This window comes from Passer domesticus, chromosome 4 (genome assembly GCF_036417665.1).
Source record: "Passer domesticus isolate bPasDom1 chromosome 4, bPasDom1.hap1, whole genome shotgun sequence".
Lineage (NCBI taxonomy): Eukaryota > Metazoa > Chordata > Aves > Passeriformes > Passeridae > Passer > Passer domesticus.
Genome location: NC_087477.1, coordinates 51,338,092 through 51,353,697, shown reverse-complemented (window position 1 = coordinate 51,353,697; position 15,606 = coordinate 51,338,092). Strand labels below are relative to the sequence as shown.

The window sequence follows — 15,606 nt, the reverse complement described above, 5'->3', positions numbered from 1 at the left end:
GTAAAAGTTTAGGTAATAGTGTACTTACTGGAACTATCTAAAGGAAATTTTTTTCATACAGCTAAATCTATAAATCATCAACTGGTTTTGTTAACAACCCATGCTCCACCTTTCTCAGCCTGGGCTCACACAGCTGGCTGGAGTTCTTCATGTACTAGATTTCCCTTTAACATTATGTATGAATGGATAGATACATACTTGACAAAAATATAAGAATCAATAGACGATTAGCAGCACATTTGTTACAAACACACAGGGTCCTGCAGATATCAGGAGGGTGTATCCAGGGATTCTCAAAAGTCCAAATGCCTGATTCCTACCTAATAGGGTCTTATCCCTTTTCTCTTGACAAGAGATGACTGAAACTCAGAATAGGGGCTGTGCTCCCTTTTTACAAGGCAAGGTCCATGCTTGGCAATTCAGTTCAAGCACTTTGAGTTCAAGTGGCTTTTAACAGGATCAGAGACCAACAAAAAAAAATGTAAGTATACCAGGTACATAGCTGTTGTTTGCTTTGTCCCTTTTAATGGTGATCCAGTGACCTACCAAGTTAACCTTAGGTGAACAGAAGTGCTGTAATATTTCTCTATATCACAATCCATTCCAACTTCTAGGTTTATATTACAGAGAAGACTTAATTTCTACTTCTACTATGAACAGGTATTAAAGGATATTTTAAAAAAATAAGTGATAGAAAAATACACCACAAAATTTTCTCTAAAAATATATAAAATTAATAACAGTAATATTAGAATATTTCTTACAATATTTTAAAAACAGTTTCTCAGTCAATTGGTCAAAACTTGTAGAGCACAGTACATGGATGGGTTTTTCTGACCCGTGTTTGGAATGACTGGTGTAATTGACCAGTTGCAAATTCCCCTAAGTCAGGGAAGTATACTAAACACATTGGTTTTGCTTTAAAAATACCTTCCCAAAGTACATACCCCAAAGATATATTTTGGAAAAGACATACCAGACAGACTACATAAACACCTCCTCTCTCAACACTTTCATCCTAACTCACACAGACAGCACCTTAGACTTTCGAAGACATTTGCTATGAGGTATCAAGTAAACTAACTTCTTGTTCCTGAAAATACCATTTGCAGCAGTGACAGCTTTAGTTCTTTACACTTCATTAGCACTGCAGTCAAGTCCCTTTCTTCAAAAGATAGTAGTGCTCGTACAGAAAGAAAAATAGTTTTCAGAGACATGAAAAGTGATATAACCTTTTGGATAACTTTATCTTCAATGACCTATGTAATTTTAGAAGCTCCTGATTAGCTAGAGGGTTACATGAGAAAAACCCTACACCTTCCCACTTTTATTTTCCCTTCAAGAACACACATAACAGCACTTTCATATTTTAACTAGATTATCAACTACTTTCAGACCCTATATTCTATAGAGTATGTATTCCCTTATGAATAATACAATTCTCAAGCTATGCAACTTGATGCACACATTACAACAGCTGTTTTTTTTTTCTGAAGACAGCTGAAAATAATAGCCCTTTATAGAGATAGGTGGAAAAACCAGAGAGATGCAAGCTCCTCATCCCAGCCAAGAATGCAGACTCCAATTACAAACAGGAGAAACAAAACGTAAATGTATGTAAACTGTGTTATAAGGTAACAGAACTCAGCACCTCATGAGTTACAAAACACTCCCTTGCAGCTCCAATATATCCAAACAGATGCCAACAAGTAAAATCCTAACACTGATTTAAAAGGAATTCAGTATTCTTAGAGTGCATCAGTTTAAAAGCTCTAGATCAAAAACAAACAGGCTTGGTGTGTTCTGTTAATCTGCGTCTTACCCAGAAGTAAAACATGAGACACCCCAGCCTGCATCCCCACAGCTTGGTAATGAGAATGGTTAAGGGCTGGAACTGCCTGCCAAGAGAGGCTGTGAAATCTTCATCCTTGGGGATTTCCGAGTTTGACTTAACAACACCCTCAACCACCTGACTCTACTTTGAAGGAAGACCTGCTTTGAGCAAGGGGCTGAACTAGATGACCTGAAGAATACCCCTACACGTTTAATTATTCCCCAATTTACCATACCACACACTGGAGAACCTTTTAATGAGACACTAACAAGAGCTGATAGAACTACAAAATATACATTCATGACCCAAATTATGAGTTTCCCAAACAAGAAAAAAAAAAGAAAAAGAAAAAAATCATATAGTACCCTGAAAAGGTGATTACTTGCCAAAAGTCAGATGGAATATGTTCCAGTGAACTAATAGAGATGCACTATTTTGACAGGTTACCAAGAAAGGACTGCAGGTCCCAGGAGCTCAAGGCTCTGAAGGGACTTTGGCACAGTCCCTTTCCTTGTCTGCAAACGTCCCCATTCCTCCCTTAAATTAGGCATTGCAGCAGAGATGATTAAGCCTCCTAGTAAGAGCCTGACCTCATAAAATCCTGTTCACTGTGTCTGCAGTGCTTCACAGGGCTCCAAAACTTGAAGGCATTCTAGATTAATCAGCCATGCCACAAGGAAAATGAGTGAAAAGGATACCACTAAAACACAGTGATTCCAGATCAGGATTCTTACTTCAGATAATGTTAAAGCAAATCTATGCACACGCAAACAAAACTGTAAAGGCACACTCATCTTCCTGCCTCAGTTTCTTCTATAGCAGGAACAAACTGCTCAAGCCAACGCTATTTTGCATATCCAAGCTTCTCTTAACATAGCTTTTTCTTGTCCTAAGGGAACTTCTCAGCTCCCCTGAGGACATGTTAAACAAATTTCTCCTTTCTCCAGGTATTTCCCAGTGCTTTAGGAAATACTGCTCCTGTTAGAATTCTTAGTTCACTTTGTATGATGACCTGTAGATCAGACTCAGAAATGTCTTCTAAACCTCTTAAAAGATGATTAACTGCTTCTGAGTTCAAATGTGAAAAATCAGTTTAGCCAGCAGCTATTCCTTTGTATAAAAGATGCTCCTTTTAATAATAATTTTTTAAAAGGCAAACACTGACATCATCATTAGGGCTACGCCAGGTAAAAGTTTTGCACACATCACTTGTGGGTTTTATTTCTTGTCATGTTTTCAGCCCAACATTTGTCCATTTTGCACAGCCTTGCAGCAAACAGAATCAATGTGCAGAAGACATGAGATTACCTGACACAGCATCGTTTAGCCACACACTGACGAGACTTACAAGTATCACAGAGTCTAATGAAGTTAATGAATTTTGCAGCAATTTAAATCAAAGTCACTACTACTTCTGTCCATCCCCTCTGCCATGTCCACAGAATTTCTCCTTTGCACTAACATTTTAATGATTGTAAGGTGCACAGCTTCAGAAAGAAGTAATAATACTGAAGGAAATAAGAGCAGCTTAAGGTTAATATTTGCTCTGCACAGCATCCTGAACCAGCCTTGATTTGTTTTATATAAGCACAGGCAAGGACACAAGAAAAGAGTGCACCCCTGCCTTACTTTTGCTTAAACAACAACAGAACACCAACCTCACAAATGTGAGTTATAGTCAAAAAAAACCCAAATACACATTTTTTTTCCAAAAGTAGAAGTACTCAGTGCATCTATATCAGCATCTCCTCTGTGAAACACAAAATAATTGAATATACGGCACCTCCCTGATTTTTAATTTTTCTGTAAGTATTTCTTGCATTCCTAAATGACAATTTTTTTTGCTGAATGTCAAGCCAGCTGATTTTTCAAGTTGAATTTTATATTCTTTAACCCCTTAGTTTATACTTGTAGTTGGAGGTCAGGAAAAAAAAAATTATTTTATCCATTACAGAGCCAATCAGAGTCAATGTCTGTAGTCTATAACACAAAAGTAGTTTTTCCTAAAATCTCTAAGCTCCTTCTGCAGCTTATTTTTTAATCTTTTTAAACATATTTTTAAAAAACAAACTTTAAAAGGTTAATGTCAATCCCATTATTTCAAATAGTCTTTACACAACTTAAGAATGTGGCCATTCAGTGTTGCCCAGGAACCCAATTAGACTCCAAATCAGAGTACCCAAATTACAAAAGCACCATAAAACCTACTGTGCTGCTGCTAACAGCATGCTAGATGATCATGTTTGTTATGCATTTTAGGAAAAATTAATTCTCATACAGTTTATATTGTACTATATTCTGATTCCACCTCCCCTGCCCACAACTTAGCTTGCACAGATATTCTCCTTTACAACAGTACAACTGTGAAGTCCCAATTAGACTGAATAAATCTGCATGTGATATTTTAGCCCATTCATAATATTGAAATAATTCTTTGAAGTACTGTACAGCACCATATGGTATTTTATCCAGTTTCATCATTTGTACAGAATAGCTTGCAGTGATTTGTTGTACAATATTCTGAAATACAGTGCAGCTGTAGTCTGCAGGAATATAAGCTTTCTCCTTTTTGCATTACTTATTATGATCTCAGGAATGCTTTAAAAACCTTAGCAGAAGATCCACTTATAAGGGTAACAGGTTCCTGAAAAATCAGCTTCTATCCAAGAGGAAAAGAGTTGGAAAACAGAGTTAAAAATGAAGGTGTACAAAATTAATTTTATGGTTTCTCTTTACATACCTATAGCTCTTAAAATAATAGAAATCTTGGAATTAAGGAGATGGGTATCACCTAGAGATATTAGTATGCTTGGGACTATGTGCAAACTTAATTTCATTAAAAGCATTGTCTGTTACGCTTCCCACCATCAGCATTTTCTTCATTAAGAAGAGCAGTCAATGACTTGAATTTGCTTTAGCATTCAATACACATTGTATGCATGTGTTCAAATGCCTTGATTTTTTAAAAAAAAAGATGAGCCTAGCAGAACCACCATGTGATACATTAACAAGAATGGATTAATTAAAAATCTTAATTTAAAAAGTACTTTTTATGTACTCACACAACAAAGGGAATTGTTTCTGCTCCAGCCCATTCACTCATCCTTTCTATGGCTGCCTTTGAAATTCCTTTCAGGAGTCCTCTGGAGTGGAAAGTTCTACACTGCTGCTACCAGGCATCCCTGCGTGCTGTTGCATGCCACCTCCAAAATGCTATGCACCCTTCTCCTTAAATACAAACTGAAAGTGCTTGGCACCACGGCAAAAAAAAAAAAGCCTAAACACACCTTTTTTAGACTTCAGTTATTCTTTTCATCTGTCTGCACTGTCAGGCTTTACAGGCAGTGTGATTTGCAAGCCATGAGGACGTTGTGGTTTGTGCAGCAGACAGGTCTGGGCAGGCTGGCAGCTGCAGGTAAAGCAGCACCACTGCCTGGCCTCTACAGCTCTCCCCTGTGCTCGATGACAATTATTCACAGTAGCAACACAAGCAGATGCACCAAAGCAAAGCTACCACAGTCCCCAGCCCAACACATTCATTCACAGCATTAGAAATTTCCCAAAATATCACTGAATGAAAATCATTCCTTAATGGCAGTGCAGTCAGTCAGACCCGATACTACATGGTGTAATTATTAAATCATTCTGTAACCACAGGTAAGAATAATTTTGGATCATTTTAATACTATCTCAAATGAAACACAAAGATGAAAATTTAAAAAGTGAACACTAGTGAATATATATAGTTAGAATATAGTTTACAGAGAAGACATCTAAGCACTGCCTGTGCAAACTGCAGATAACATAGCCTTATAAACAAACTACCAAGGATGGTGGGAAAATGCTATTTAAAGACAACACAGGATCCTAGAGTACTAGCTGTAAATGCATATAATAAGCAGGAAAAAAAAAGGTTTATCAACCTTACCAAAGAAATCTGAGATAATGCAGGAAGGACAGAATATTGTTTCAGGTATTTTTACGATTTTGTTCATATTGCCCTACATTCCATAAATTAATCCAAAGCAAACATTCCCTCTTTATTTACAGGTGCATTATGATGTTCTTATTCTAACAGCAACCTAACAGTGCACATGGCAATGTATGTAAGCATGGTTACAATTTCCAGTCATATGAGTCCTTTGTGGTTACCGACCAAGCAATGAATTTTATTACTATAGTGATAAAGCTCATGTATGAATATTACAAAAGATGAATGACCTCATTTTTCCTCAAAGGGGAGTTCCACTGCTACAAGAGCGACGGCTGGCAAAATCATTATGCCATCAAAAGACTAAACTGATTCAGCTGGAACTCAAGCTCTGTCAGTAATGCTGCTCACAAACATTACTGAAAACACTTATGATCCTGAAAAAAATGGCATTAGAAGACTGTGACAGTTTTTCAGGTAGGTAATATTCCAGAAAAAGCTGAGTGAAGTTAGAAAAAGAAATAGTGAGAGAGATGATTCACGTGATTCAAAGTGAAATTTGAAATTTATGTAAAAGGATACATTCATATACTGGCATTAAAAATTGTTAAATCTCTAAAATCCTGCCTCTGGGGAGGTATCCAGCAAGCATTATAAACAGGAGCAATACTTGTTTTCAATGGATTGCACATTTAAGCCTTGAAATGTAAAAGTTAAAGCCTGCAAAAAAATATCATGCATTAGTTCTTTTATGATAGATTTTATTATAATGGCAAATTTCACCATGCACAATGGTTTTGTGTACTTGGAATAGTATTTCCAAGGAACACTCATGTATAGCATGTGAACGTTACCAAATTAAAGAATGCTTACAATGGTGTTACAAACAAATAAGAAACCCACTGGGCAGTTGCTTACAATGAAACATAAATTATCCCCCCCAACTTACAAAAAGACACAGTTATAAGTGAAAACACCACATGCAACTAGGCAGAATGCTAAAAAACTATTTTACAGGTATTACTAATAGCAATATTCAGCTTTTTAGCACTAAAGAATAAGAATACTAAACCCTCCCTTGAATGTGATTGTTTCCATTGATAGATCAGTAACTGAGATTTCAAAACTTAACCTCTGACTAAAAAATATCGAGTCTTTTTAGGTCATGGGATCCTACGTGAGGTCTCTCAGAAGAAAGCATAAAAGTCCTAAAATAACAAGCACACACACAGGTTTCTCTTAATTTGCCCTGTTGGATTCCCATAATAAGGGCTTAATAGCTCCAACCCCAGAGCAACTCTGCAGTCATCAACAAGACCATTTACCACATGATTTAGCAAACGTGTTTCCAAGATTTTCATTTACATGTGCTACATAGAATTGAAATTAATGTAGGGCAATTTATGAGTAATATTATTCTGGGATTCACAGTTCTTTGCATACCCGATCCAAGAAAGAATCTCAGTTTCCCAGAGGCAAACACAAGTCTCACAGGACCATCCTCTTCCTCACCATTATGCTATGGGAAACCACTCCAGGATTGCACCCTTTCCTTTTCCACACCAGGATTTGGCTTCGAAGAAAGACAGTGATAAAGTAGTGAAATGTAGTCCCATTCACAGAAATCCATGGTGAAATTCACACTGTTTGCAACACCCAAACCAAACACCAGCCACCTTTCAGAAAATGCGTTTTCCTTACCCCAGATTACTGTGTCTGTCTGGGAACTGGAGCACCATGCAGACACCTGAGTAACAGCTCAGCTAATTGTCAGCCCTGCCTCCCTCTGTAGCAGCACCAGCTAAGCATTGCAAAGCAGGAAGCACCAACGCAAGGCAGTGTGCTAGCTGATATCAGAGATACCCAGAAGATTGCAGGGACTATTTAAACCAATGGATCAACACTGTTCCCGGCTCTCCCACTCACTCTACCTTTTCCACAAACTTCTATGAGGGCAATGTGTGACCATCATGCAAACTGAGAGGTAAGGGAAGGAACCCATTTTAATGGTCTCTCGTCCCCACCATCTTTTCCACACTTAACAATCCATATAAATGAAGTCTACCCACATAGCTCTTGTGTGATCATATTATTCCTTAAAGAAAGTAGAGTCTTCCAACAGAGGACACACAACTCTAGCTCAAGTCTTTGCAGTACTGATGAGCTTATAGAGCTTGCTTCAGCTCAGCCTTGGGGTTGCTTACATTTTTTTTTTAACTCCTCTCTCTCAGCTCTAAGGCAATGGGATCTACTCTAGCCGTACATATTTTTCTTCAGTGAAATGACAGTCATGGTCAATGCATGCTCACCACCCTGGTTTTATTTAGTTTATTCCTCCAGCCCATAAACAGTAATTGAAATACACCAAATTAAATGTGTCCACACAGAACAATGGTCTAGTACTTCAAATAAGTGTCTTCTGAAGAGCAAAGTCTCCTCTTTGAACAGACTGTCAACGGATTTTGTTAAAATTATTTCATTCTGACCATATTCTAAAGGATTGACAACTAAGTACAAAAAAACTTTACAGTCTTTTCCATGATGTTTTGTAAAAACAAACAAATAGAAAAAGATTCTGTGGCGTTTGAGGCCACCATGCAAGACCTAACCTGACACAACTTTCCATGTAGGCAATGAATTACTGATAGTTACCTTTGTAAACAGAGTTCTCCAAGCAGTGCCAAATCCATCTGGTACCGTTTCTGCTGCAGAGGAAAGTAGCTGTTTATTTCACATGAGGAGTCACCAGAAGTCTTTAAAAACCCACACCATCCAAAAGGACACAAAATGGAAGGAAGTTATACAGGTGGTGTCTCCCTAAGACCACAGAAAACCCACACAAACCTTCAAGCCTACTTTGTATTTTAGACATCCTCTTATCATTATCTTGATGTGTGTGCTTCTAGAAACAGAAGAAACTAATTTGTCTTAGTTAAGTTTTAGTCTTTTGGTACGACACCTTCCATTACAGCACAGAAATAATTGTGACTAAAAGAACAAAAGAAAACCATCAACAGAAACCAGACATAATTTCTATCTTCTTCTCTTAAAAAATAATAAAAAAAAAGTGAGCAAACAGAAGAAGCAGGAGATAGGAAGCAACAGCTTAACATCAATTAATTTGTTTCCAGAGAAATAATAGAAATAAATAGTGCAAGATGGATAAATGACTGAGCTGCCATCTGCTTCTGTACTCAGCAGCACTTTGGAAACACAGCTACTACAGGGAAGTGTTTTGCAAATACTGCAGCAAAGAGGGCAGTATGTAAACTGAGGGGAGTGAGGCAACAAAGCAACACTGATATCCACTCATCTGTAGGAAGTTCTTACATGTGTCACCTTTCTAATCACAAAGCAGAGAATATCTTCAGATAATGTAAGCCCCCAGATAATATGTGTTCTGGATCTGCACTCACCAGCTTGATGCTCTTATACCTGCTGATATGCAGAACTACCCACACAGAATATTTATTTTGTCCAGAAACATTCCCAGTACTTCAGAGTAATGTAACCATGCACAGAGAAGCATCTACAATTTTGGTTTTAGTTTCCTTAAAATACAACTAATCCGATTACAAGCAGACAAATACAACAGAACAGACTACCAAAGTGTAAACACTAGCTTCTTAGTTTTTTGGAAAAGTATTTTTCAGCTACTTTTGTGACAGATTATCAGCTAATTTATTACATGTGCTATCAATCAATATAACTATATGTATATATAAAAGTATTTAAAAATATGTAAAAATGTATAACTATCTAACCATACTAACCATCCAGAGATGTAATTTCAAAAGTTTATGATTCCAGGTACAAATTCCATTCAACTAGCCACTATCTTAGTGACTGATAGATAACAAAACTACCAATATTATATTTACCCATCAGTTTCTCACAAATGACAATTGCAACTTTTAAAACTTCAAGCACGTCACAATTATGCACATTGGCTCATATTTCTTGACTGTTTCTGCCTCCTGTCCCCAAGGTATGACACCAAGAAATTCTAACACCTCAGAAGTTACAAAATACTGCTGAATTAGCAGCACCACAGAGTAAGAGAGATGCATAAGTACACACATGCAGGAAAAGAACTAGATTTAAATTAAATTGCAAGGTCCTCTTAAAAAATTCTAAAAATTAATCCACAGGCATATCATGTTAAAAAAAATTTAAAAACGAGAAAATGAAAAACAGAAAAGAGCTAGGAAAAAATGCTAACATATACAAGTACAGGCAGCAGGAATACAGCAGAACACACTTGATTTCTTTTGACTGCTCTAAGTGCTCATACACATCAGAACCTCCACATCTCTCATGCAGAGCTCCTTCTTCTCACACTACTTCTCAGGTTCGGGTAAAATAACGCTCCTGTTTTGTGTCTTTTTTCACACAAAATACATGAATACTGGACTTCTAGACAAACATGCAGATGACTTTTATCATTTACATCAACTTAATTATCTACTTTATCTCAAGTTTAGACAACTGTATGAATTACCACTTCTGAATAGTGTCTGTTCACTCTCCCATTATTTTTTCTAACTGTAAAGAAGAATCCTGTTAAAATGTCTGGCTCACAAATAATGGCAGAATTTCTAGACAGGAAAAAAAAGTCACACTTTATTTTTTGATCACAAAATTCTAATACAAGTATTAACTTTCATATCAAGTTATTCTTCCCTGCACTGAAAATAATTAAAATAAAAAGAAGTGTCTCAGTTCAGTCACTGATGATTAAGGCATTTACAATGTGTACAACTGCTGAAAGCAAAAAAATCAGCAGAGACAACAAATCCATCCAAACAATCTGGTGACATAATACTAAATTGCTACACTAAAAACTCACCACATCATTTGTTATCTTAGAATCTTTCTGTTTAATTGCAATTAACACTACATTAATAGAGCTGTCTTGGACTGTGCCTACCCAAGCTTCTAGAATTTTTCTAAAATTATCCTTTTACCCAGTTTTCATGGTAAACCTCCTTCGAATTAAGCAAGTACAATTAAAAAAAGGTTAAGGAATTCTGGGTTCAAGAAATGGTATGAGAAAGCATTAGTCATTAAAGAAAGAAGTATTTCTCAGGGTATGCCAACCTTGAAAAAGCCAAATGCAGGAAGGTCAGCTTTAGGTCAATGTACACCTCATTCTCTACACTGCAACACAGGAAAACAAAGCTCCCAGGCTCTTCTTGAGAGACAGCTAGGGCTATCAAAGAGACATCTGCAGATTTCTTAACAGAGACACTGATCTAAATCAAACACTCCTGGATGCAAATGGAGCATTAAAGTCAGATGACTTATGGAGAAGTTCTAAATTTATCATGGAAAGATAGCAGCAGCTTAATTAAGGCTGTTATCAGCTTCCACTATGAATATTTGCTATCAGCTCTCCAGTTCTCGCCTCAGACATCTGACTTGATTTAGCAACTAATACACATTAAAGACAGAGTTCAGCACTTATGGGAAGGTTATGTGCAAATACACATTTGTCAGATTCCAATTTTCATATCTTTTACCATGAACTACTTATTTCTTCAAGTAGATTTGCACAAAAAATAGTTATTTTAATTAAAGCACACTGCTTTTGATAGTTTAACTGGCAATTCTAGTGACCTGAAAAGGAACACTTAGTTCACAAAGACATTCACTGATAGCTACACAAGTTTGTTTTATTAATTTAACCCCAAAGATTTTCAATAAGCAGAACCAAACACTGAATTTGTGAATACCTCACAATTTTACAAGATTACAAGAGGTCATGAAAATTACTACCTGGTCTCTCTGTACTGAGAGTTACATAAGCTGTTCCTTTGTTCTGCAGATAACTGAGCTCTGTGTGTGAGCAGTATTCTATCTTGAACATTGGCAGTGCACACATAATTGCTAAGCTGCTTCCTTTAGTTAAGGCTCCTTTTATCCTTGAAGTCTATCTTTTCTCCACCTTTTCTGCTTCATCATCCTTGCCAAGAAATCCAGATGTTTACAAAACCAAATTACAATTTAATAAAAATTTGCACAATTTTTAAGTGTTCACAAAGCTTGACTAAAAAAAAAAAATAAGGCAGCTTGAAAATGACTGAGATTTTTCCTCTTCTACAGCATTTTTGCACCCACTTTGTGCAACACATGAACTTAGTCCCTAAAGAGCCAGTAGGCTCCACAAGACGACAAAAAAGCGAAGTACTAAAACACTGTTACAAAATTATCATCACTTGGAAACCAGACATGATGTCCCAAGGTGACACTGAAAGGAAAAAGTCAATGGTGGATGTGGCCTGTTCTATCATAGCCCTGCTGTCAGCAGATTCTCTCTAGGAGCAAAGAAACGAAGGTGATGTATTGTTGCAAACCATGTTCCTTATAAAAAGCAAGCCCCAGTCCTTCAAGGTGATCTGTGAAGCCAGAGACACAGGTTGCAGTGAAAAATTAACATGCATGAGATCGCACTGTAGTCACACGTTTCTTGTAATGTTATTTGCTGATAATCCTTTAACAATTTGAAAGCTTCCAAAAGAATACGGGTGTTCATCATTAGCCTTATCATTATCACTGGTTTTGCAGTGTAGCAGTTAAAAATAGACAAAACAAGCATGAAAAACCATGGGAGGAAAGAAAATGAACAGCTTTTAGAACAAAACCAAACCAAAGTACTTTTCAAGAAGCAGCTAAAGCTACCAAGTGAAGATTGAATACTTGCTCATCACATCATTTACAGACCTCTAAAGGAAAAAAATTTGCCACTGTCAAACAACATTAAGCAGTCGATGGTAACATCTATATTTAGGCTAACTCTTTTAATTATAAAAGATGGTGGCCTTTTTTTTTCTGGTCCCTGAAATAATCTAACAAATTCATTTTCTGGAGAAGGTTTTTATTACTCAACAGGGAGAAAGCAGTAACATGCCTTTGCCAAGGGAAATTATCACCATATTGGTCAAAGTCAGAAACTTCCCAAAACATTCTTCTTCTGTCATCTGCCACACTAGAAAAATTAGTGAACTAATGACAATAATAGCTTAATGCGGTCTTGCCAACACAAGGCAAGAACACACTGATTTCAAGGGAAATAACAATGGTGTACAGGAAACCTTGAGAGACAATAAATTTCTCAAAGCCAATAACAGGTTCTTGCTATTCTTGGTAATTTTCACATCTGGCTCATGATAGCTATAAATCACCTTTAAGTGGAAATCCTCACAAACCAGCCTAAACCTCAGACCCAGAAGACCCCAGACCATGGAATAACAGCCTCCTCCTGTTAGTGCCTTATATATTCAGCCCTGCATTGAAAATATTCTTTTAAGCTTCACTGTGATGCCTCATTGTAATTACAGCTGTACAAAACAGAACCCATTTACACCCCGTGCTCTCCAGACCACCCGTGTCAGGAACAAAGGCCTGGGGCTCCACATATGTACAACTACACAGCAAGACAAGCCCTGCAGGCTGCAGCCTGCCAGGGAGAGAATGGCCAGAGATTCCTACGCAGTCCTGTCGCCTTGAGCACAAGTGCTACCACGCAGCTCCATTGATATGCACACAATGTTTAAAAAAAATTAATATAATAAATTCTTAGGTACATCAAACTTCTAGCACAGTTCCCCACTCAGTCTGGCAAAACTCCATAAGAGGTTTTGCACTGCATTGCTTTTTGCAAATGAAGATGGATTCAAACTACTTTACTATGACCTAATCTCACTCTGTTTTGAGGGTTAAACTGGAAATGCCATAAACCAGTACCTGGAAGTTACAGAATGACACAGAATTTGTACCTGTCTGCCTGAAGTCATGTATTTTTTTTTTCCTGCTTTATTTCAAGTTTTAGATAAGTCAGAATATATGTGAAGACTCACAATATATTACTGGATTATTTACGAACTTTTATAAGGGCACAAATAAAAGCTAACCTTTTGAGCTTGAATGACCTGGAAAAAAAAATCTCTTCAATACTTAAAAATCTCTCCAAAAACTTTGAGTTTTCCATGCAAGCAAGGGAAAACAAAAGAACTGAAACATTTTATGGAACATTCCAGTTAAGGTCAAAAACATGTATTTCTTCATTTTTGTACTCTCACACCTTTTGTTACATTCTCAGCAAATACAGTAGATCTCAGCAAGATATTTAACAAGGCTAAAAGACAACCTGATTGAAGTTTTGAGAACAAAGGCAGGCTGAAAACATGTTCCACTTTGTATTAAAAACATTCATTTCTTCATTGTCTTATGTGTTTCATACCAAATAAAAACAAAATAAAGATACACAAAATTTTCATTATGCATTTCTATTTTTTTAAATTAAAAATAGCTGATTTAATTTTCATCTGTTTAATGAATCCCATCAGTTAATCGCACATTCTTTATCATTCAGTTTGGCTACCAATCAAAGTTATGCTTGAGAAGAACAAGGACAAAAAGCAAGCAGGATCAGGAGTACAGTTAGATTTCCTTACACTAACAACTATCATAAATTATTTACTGAACTTCAAAGCTTTGAAACTGATGATGAATATGGTAGGAAAAAATAAGATATGTTTGTTTACTATAAATTATTTATTACATATGTTTTACAGAATAAGATGAAGAAAATAAAAATGTATTGTGCTCATTTCACTAAAATTTACTGTTCCATTTCACTAAAAATTACTATATCCATTCAGGGATTATGCATTAATTATTTGGTAATTTTGTAATAATAAGACATAGAAAACCTGACAAGTTAAGGAAAAAAGGGATTAAATGCATATTTTGCAGTAAGCAACGTACATCTAGATATGCAAAACATTACTCAGGACTAGGGAAAATGAAGTCCTGAATCAAAATAAACTACTTATATAAGCCAACTCAAGTAATAAAACATTTAGAACCTAGAATACAAATGATAGCTGAACTAAATTCAGTTGCAAACTAGACAGATCAAAGAATTAACATGTCAGTCCCTCTACACAAAGCAAGAACCAAACCAGCCATTGAAGGTCCAAATTTTCTAGTGATTGGAAGTAAATCTGGGATGCCCAGCTGTATGGCTGTCTGGCAGAGAGCTGCTGGTTGTACTGTGCCTTAGGTCAGACGTGGCAAACTTCACACTTCTAACCAGTGCTGTTTGTAATAGATTGGATGAAACACGTTTACAAAAGAATCAATAAATGTAAAGACTGGAAAGAAGTAGAGAGGCTTGCAGGCTTGTACCTATTGTCTGGGGGAATTAGATGTCAGTTTGAGCACTATAACTCCAACAAAGGTTTCCTAGTTTTAATTTACTAGAACACATAATGGGCTCTGTAGAAGCTGGGAAACACTCGTCTGTCCGAATATATTACTTAACAGTTTAATTAATGTTACAAACATTATTATAGTCTGGCATACTCCTCTTCTGCTCAGTCACTCCTACTTTGCAATCTTATCATCAAAGGTCATTTCTTTGTGAGGCTGTTCCACTAACTCTCAGAAGCAAGAAACAATGCAACATGCTCAAAAAATAGATCTAAATAAATTGCAATACACAGGAATGCTAAAACCTATATAAATGACTAGAGATACACAGCCTTCTAGTGTGTCTCACACAGCATATACATTTGCATAACTTAAGCACTTCTACAGGTTAGCTATACTATATCGCAAATACATATCTTAAGAAAATTTTCCATTTGTAAACTATTGTATAAAACAAATGTATGAAATAAGATAAGTAAATAACTGTTGGCTACAGTGAAAAGAAAAAAAAAAAACAACAAAAAAAAAACTGAACTCAACCCAAAACACCACCACTAGGATTTTCTAAAAATTTCAAGAAGACTGGCTGATGTCAGAAAATATAGCTCAACTCTGGTTCACAAAG

General features: G+C 36.4%; 1 protein-coding gene across 29 annotated transcripts in view; it reads right to left on the bottom strand.

The window, feature by feature from the left end:
• Positions 1–15,606, bottom strand: part of TENM3 (teneurin transmembrane protein 3) — a 1,290,895-nt gene that overhangs the window by 352,850 nt on the left and 922,439 nt on the right. Inside the window, exon 1 of one of the 29 annotated variants that reach the window (XM_064417773.1) lies at positions 8,418–8,446. The exons of the other annotated variants lie outside the window; for them this stretch is intronic. The gene's annotated coding sequence lies outside the window, so the exon portion shown is untranslated. Of the gene's footprint in view, positions 1–8,417; positions 8,447–15,606 lie in introns of those variants that run through there. 29 annotated transcript variants of the gene reach the window in all.